The sequence below is a fragment of the Schistocerca gregaria genome, unplaced genomic scaffold (assembly GCF_023897955.1).
Source record: "Schistocerca gregaria isolate iqSchGreg1 unplaced genomic scaffold, iqSchGreg1.2 ptg000178l, whole genome shotgun sequence".
Taxonomy (NCBI): domain Eukaryota; kingdom Metazoa; phylum Arthropoda; class Insecta; order Orthoptera; family Acrididae; genus Schistocerca; species Schistocerca gregaria.
The window spans coordinates 8292090-8299572 of record NW_026061728.1 but is presented as its reverse complement, the minus strand read 5'-3'; positions in this window follow the sequence as shown (position 1 = coordinate 8299572).

Sequence of the window (7483 nt, the reverse complement as noted above, 5' to 3'; positions counted from 1 at the left end):
TTTCATCAACACTCAGAAGGACCACAGATTACAGAACGCAGCCTGATGTGCTTTGGAAAATACTACTGGTTCTCCAGGGGACTACCAAAGCATAGACAATTTGAGACTTTACTCCAATGGAGAAAAGTTCGCATGGTGCCTGTTGTCTTCAATCCGAATGCAATTTCTTTGTTTCATCAACACCCTGAAAGTCCACAGATTACAGAATGCCTCCAGATGTGCTTCGGAAACCACTATTGGCATTCCAGGGAACGACCAAAGCGTACACAGTTTGGGACATTACTCCCCATGTAGAAAATTTCGCGTGGTGCCTATTGTATTGAATCCCGATGCAATTTCTGTGTTTCATCAGCGCTCTAAACAACCACAGATTACAGAATGCCTCCAGATGTACTTCGGATACTACTACTGATCTTCCAGGGAACGATAAAACCGTACACAGTGTGAGACATGGCTAACATGGAGAAAAGTCCGCATGGGGCCCCTTGTATTCAATCCCTATGCAATTTCTGTGTTTCGTCACCACTCTGAAGGTCCACAGATTACAGAATGCCTACAGATGTGCTCCGGAAACTACTACTAGTCTTAAAGGGAGCGATATAATCTCGCACAGATTGAGACATTACTCCATTGGAGAAAAGTCCGTATGGTACCTGTTGTATTAAAAGCCGAGGCAATTTCTGTGTTTCATCAACAGTCTGAAGGTCCTCAGATTACAAAATAACTCCAGATGTGCTTTGGAAACTACTACTGGTTTTCCATGAATCGATCAAATAGTAGACAATTTGAGAAATTACTCCCATGGAGATAAATCCGCATGCTGCCAGTTGTATTCAATCCCGATGCAATTTCTGTGTTCCATCTACACTCTGAAGGTTCACAGATTACACAATGCCTCCAGATGTGCTTCGGAAACTACTACTAGTCTTCCAGATATCGATCAAAGCGTAGACAGTTCGTGACATTACTCCCATGTTGAAAAATCTGCATGGTGTCTGTTGTATTCAGTCCCGATGCAATTTCTGTGTATCATCAACACTCTGAGGGTCCACAGAATACAGAATGCCTCCAGATGTGCTTCGGAAAGTACTAGTGGTCTTCCAGGAATCAATCAAACCGTAGAGATTTAGAGACATTACTTCCCCGGAGAAAAGTCCACACGTTGCCAGTTGAATTCAATCCCGATGAAGTATCTGTGTTTCATCAACACTCTGAAGGACCACAGATTACAGAACGCAGCCATATGTGCTTTGGAAACTACTACTGGTCTTCCAGGAATCGATGAAAGCGTAGACAGTTTGAGACATTATTCCCAAGAAGAAAAGTACGCATGGTGCCTGTTGTATACAATGCCTAGGCAATTTCTGTGTTTCATCAACACTCTGAAGTTCCACAGATTACAGAATGCATGCAGATGTGCTTCGGAAACTACTACTGGTCTTCCAGGGAACAATCAAAGCGGAGACAGTTTGACACATTACTCTCTTGGTGAAAAGTCCGCATGGTGCCTGTTGTATTCAATGTCGAGGCAATTTCTGTGTTTCATCAACACTCTGAAGGCCCACAGATTACAGTATGCATCTAGATGTGCTTCGGGAACTAGTACTGGTTTTCCAGGTATCGATCAAAGCGTAGACAGTTTTAGACATTACTCCCATGGAAAAATGTCCGCATGGTGCCTGTTGTACTCAATCCCGATGCCATTTCTGTGTTTCATCGACACTCTGAAAGTCCACAGATTATCGAATTTCTCTAGATGTGCTTCGGAAACAACTACTGGTCTTCCAGTGAACGATCAAAGCGTAGACAGTTTGAGACATTACTCCCATGGAGAAAAAACCGCATGGTGCCTGTTGTATTCAATATCGATGCAATTTCTGTGTTTCATCGACACTCTGAAAGTCCACAGATTACAGAATGCCTCCAGATGTGCTTCGGCAACTATTACTGCTCTTCCAGAAATCGATCAAAGCGTAGACAGTTTGTGACATTACTAAGAAGGAGGAAAGTCTTCATGGTGCCTGTTGTATTCAATCCCGATGCAATGTCTGTGTTTCACCAACACTGGGAAGTTTCAAAGATTACAGAATGCCTCCAGATGTGCTTCGGAAAGCACTAGTGGACTTCCAGGAATCGATCAAACCGTAGAGAGTTTGAGACATTACTCCCCTGGAGAAAATCCGTCATGGTGCCTCTTGTATTCAATCCCGATGCACATTCTGTGTTTCATCAACCCTCTGGAGGTCCACAGATTACACAATCCCTCCAGATATGCTTCGGAACCTACTACTGTCTTCCAGTTAACGGTCAAAGCGTCGACAGTTTGAGACATTATTCCCATGTAGAAAAGTCCGCATGATGCCTGTTGTATTCAATCCCGATTCAATTTCTGTGTTTCATCAACACTCTGAAAGTCCACAGATTACAGAATGCCTCCTGATGTGCTTGGGAAAGTGTTAGTGGTTTTCCAGGAATCCATCAATCCGTAGAGACTTTAGACATTACTCCCCTGGAGAAAATCCGCATGGTGTGTGTTGTATTGAATCCCGATGCAATTTTTGTGTTTTATCAACACTCTGAAGCTCCACAGATTAGAGATTGCCTCCAGATGTGCTTCGGGAACTACTACTTGCCTTTCTGGGAACGATCAAAGCGCAGACAGTTTGAGACATTACTCCCATGGAGAAAAGTTCGCATGGTTCCTGTTGTATGAAATCCTGAACAATATCTGTTTTTCATCAACACTCTGAAGGTCCCCGGATTACAGAACACCTCCAGATGTGCTTCGGAAATTGCTACTGGTCTCCCACTTAACGATCAAAGCGTAGACAGTTTGAGACATTAGACCCATGGATATACGTCTGCTTGATGTCTGTTGTATTCAATCAGGATGCAATTTCTGAGTTTTGGGCAACACTGTGAAAGTCCACAGAATACAGAATGCCTCCAAATGTGCTTCGGAAAGCACTAGTGGTCTTCCAGGAATAGATCAAAGCGTAGAGAGTTTGAAACATTACTCCCCTGGAGAAAAGTTGGCATGGTGCCTGTTGTATTCAATCCCGATGCACATTCTGTGTTTCGTCAACACTCTGGAGGTACACAGTTTACAGAATCCCTCCAGATGTGCTTGGGAACCTACTACTGGTCTTCCAGCTAACGATCAAAGCGTCGACAGTTTGAGACATTACTCACATGTAGAAAAGTCCGCATGGTGCCTGTTGTATTCAATACTGATACAATTTCTGTGTTTTATCAACACTCTAAAAGTACGCAGTTTACAGAATGCCTCCAGATTGCTTCGGAAACTACTAGTGGTCTTCCAGGAATCGATCAACCCGTACAGAGTTTGTGACAACTGTCTTCCAGGTAACGATCAAGGCATAGACAGTCTGAGACGTTACTTCTATGGAGAAAATTTAGCATGGTGACTGTTGTATTGAATCCAAATGCAATTTCTGTGTTTCACTCTGAAGGTTCAGAGATTACAGAATGCCTCAAGACATGCTTCGGAAATTACTACTGGTCTTTCAGGAATCGATCAAAGCGTAGACAGTTCGTGACATTACTCCCATGTTGAAAAATCTGCATGGTGTCTGTTGTATTCAGTCCCGATGCAATTTCTGTGTATCATCAACACTCTGAGGGTCCACAGAATACAGAATGCCTCCAGATGTGCTTCGGAAAGTACTAGTGGTCTTCCAGGAATCAATCAAACCGTAGAGATTTAGAGACATTACTTCCCCGGAGAAAAGTCCACACGTTGCCAGTTGAATTCAATCCCGATGAAGTATCTGTGTTTCATCAACACTCTGAAGGACCACAGATTACAGAACGCAGCCATATGTGCTTTGGAAACTACTACTGGTCTTCCAGGAATCGATGAAAGCGTAGACAGTTTGAGACATTATTCCCAAGAAGAAAAGTACGCATGGTGCCTGTTGTATACAATGCCTAGGCAATTTCTGTGTTTCATCAACACTCTGAAGTTCCACAGATTACAGAATGCATGCAGATGTGCTTCGGAAACTACTACTGGTCTTCCAGGGAACAATCAAAGCGGAGACAGTTTGACACATTACTCTCTTGGTGAAAAGTCCGCATGGTGCCTGTTGTATTCAATGTCGAGGCAATTTCTGTGTTTCATCAACACTCTGAAGGCCCACAGATTACAGTATGCATCTAGATGTGCTTCGGGAACTAGTACTGGTTTTCCAGGTATCGATCAAAGCGTAGACAGTTTTAGACATTACTCCCATGGAAAAATGTCCGCATGGTGCCTGTTGTACTCAATCCCGATGCCATTTCTGTGTTTCATCGACACTCTGAAAGTCCACAGATTATCGAATTTCTCTAGATGTGCTTCGGAAACAACTACTGGTCTTCCAGTGAACGATCAAAGCGTAGACAGTTTGAGACATTACTCCCATGGAGAAAAAACCGCATGGTGCCTGTTGTATTCAATATCGATGCAATTTCTGTGTTTCATCGACACTCTGAAAGTCCACAGATTACAGAATGCCTCCAGATGTGCTTCGGCAACTATTACTGCTCTTCCAGAAATCGATCAAAGCGTAGACAGTTTGTGACATTACTAAGAAGGAGGAAAGTCTTCATGGTGCCTGTTGTATTCAATCCCGATGCAATGTCTGTGTTTCACCAACACTGGGAAGTTTCAAAGATTACAGAATGCCTCCAGATGTGCTTCGGAAAGCACTAGTGGACTTCCAGGAATCGATCAAACCGTAGAGAGTTTGAGACATTACTCCCCTGGAGAAAATCCGTCATGGTGCCTCTTGTATTCAATCCCGATGCACATTCTGTGTTTCATCAACCCTCTGGAGGTCCACAGATTACACAATCCCTCCAGATATGCTTCGGAACCTACTACTGTCTTCCAGTTAACGGTCAAAGCGTCGACAGTTTGAGACATTATTCCCATGTAGAAAAGTCCGCATGATGCCTGTTGTATTCAATCCCGATTCAATTTCTGTGTTTCATCAACACTCTGAAAGTCCACAGATTACAGAATGCCTCCTGATGTGCTTGGGAAAGTGTTAGTGGTTTTCCAGGAATCCATCAATCCGTAGAGACTTTAGACATTACTCCCCTGGAGAAAATCCGCATGGTGTGTGTTGTATTGAATCCCGATGCAATTTTTGTGTTTTATCAACACTCTGAAGCTCCACAGATTAGAGATTGCCTCCAGATGTGCTTCGGGAACTACTACTTGCCTTTCTGGGAACGATCAAAGCGCAGACAGTTTGAGACATTACTCCCATGGAGAAAAGTTCGCATGGTTCCTGTTGTATGAAATCCTGAACAATATCTGTTTTTCATCAACACTCTGAAGGTCCCCGGATTACAGAACACCTCCAGATGTGCTTCGGAAATTGCTACTGGTCTCCCACTTAACGATCAAAGCGTAGACAGTTTGAGACATTAGACCCATGGATATACGTCTGCTTGATGTCTGTTGTATTCAATCAGGATGCAATTTCTGAGTTTTGGGCAACACTGTGAAAGTCCACAGAATACAGAATGCCTCCAAATGTGCTTCGGAAAGCACTAGTGGTCTTCCAGGAATAGATCAAAGCGTAGAGAGTTTGAAACATTACTCCCCTGGAGAAAAGTTGGCATGGTGCCTGTTGTATTCAATCCCGATGCACATTCTGTGTTTCGTCAACACTCTGGAGGTACACAGTTTACAGAATCCCTCCAGATGTGCTTGGGAACCTACTACTGGTCTTCCAGCTAACGATCAAAGCGTCGACAGTTTGAGACATTACTCACATGTAGAAAAGTCCGCATGGTGCCTGTTGTATTCAATACTGATACAATTTCTGTGTTTTATCAACACTCTAAAAGTACGCAGTTTACAGAATGCCTCCAGATTGCTTCGGAAACTACTAGTGGTCTTCCAGGAATCGATCAACCCGTACAGAGTTTGTGACAACTGTCTTCCAGGTAACGATCAAGGCATAGACAGTCTGAGACGTTACTTCTATGGAGAAAATTTAGCATGGTGACTGTTGTATTGAATCCAAATGCAATTTCTGTGTTTCACTCTGAAGGTTCAGAGATTACAGAATGCCTCAAGACATGCTTCGGAAATTACTACTGGTCTTTCAGGAATCGATCAAAGCGTAGATTGTTTGAGACATTACTCCCATAAAAAAAAGACCGCATGTTTCCTGTTGTATTCAATCCCGTTGCAATTTCTAGGTGTCATCAACACTCTGAAGGTCCACAGATTACAGTATGCCACCAGATGTGTTTCGGAAACTACTCCTGGTCTACCAGGGAACGATCAATGCGTAGACAGTTTGAGACATTACCCCCATGGAAAAATGTCCGCATGGTGCCTGTTGTATTCAATCCAGATGTAATTTCTGTGTTTCATCAACACTCTTAAGGTTCACAGCTTACAGAATGCGTCAGGATGTGCTTCGGGACCTACTACTGGTCTTCCATAAATCGATCAAAGCCTCGACATTTCGAGACATTACTCTCATGGAGAAAAGTCCGCATGGTGCATTTTGTATTCAATCCCGATGCAAATTTCTAGGTTTCATCAACACTCTGTAGGTCCACAGATTACAGAATGTCTGCAGATGTGCTTCGGAAACTACTACTGGTCTTCAAGGGAACAATCAAAGCGTAGACAGTTTGAGACATTACTCCCATGGAGAGAAGTCCGCATGGTGCCTGTTGTATTCAATCTCGATGCTATTTCAGTGTTTCACCAACACTCTGAAGGTCCACAGCTTATAGAATGCCTCAAGATTTGCTTGGAAAACTACTACTTGTCTCCCAGGAATCGATCAAAGCCTAGACAGTTTGAGACATTATTCCCATGGTCAAAAGTAAGCACCGTGCTTGTTGCATTCAATCGCTATGCAATTTCTGTGTTTCATCGACACTCTGAAAGTCCACAGATTACAGAATGCCTCCAGATGTGCTTCGGCAACTACTACTGCCCTTACAGAAATCGATCAAATCGTAGAGAGTTTGAGACATTACTCCCCTGGAGAAAAGTCGTCATGGTGCCTGTTGTATTCAATCCCGATGCAATTTCTGCGTTTCAGCAACACTGTGAAGGTAAACAGATTACATAATGCCTCCAGATGTGCTTCGGAAACTACTAGTGGTCTTCCAGGAATCGATCATTCCGTAGAGAGTTTGAGACAACTGTCTTCCAGGAACGATCAAAGCATAGACTGTTTGAGACGTTACTCCCATTGAGAAAAGTCCGCATGGTGCCATTTGTATTCAATCCCGATGTAATTTCTGTGTTTCATCAACACTCTGAAGGTCGAAAGATTGCTGAATGCCTCCAGTTGTGCTTTGTAAACTACTTCTGGTCTTCCAGGGAACGATCAAAGCCTAAACAGTTTGAGACATTACTCCCATGGAGCAAAGTCTGCATGGTGCCTGTTGTATTCAATCCCGATGCCATTTCTGTGTTTCATAAACACTCTGAAGG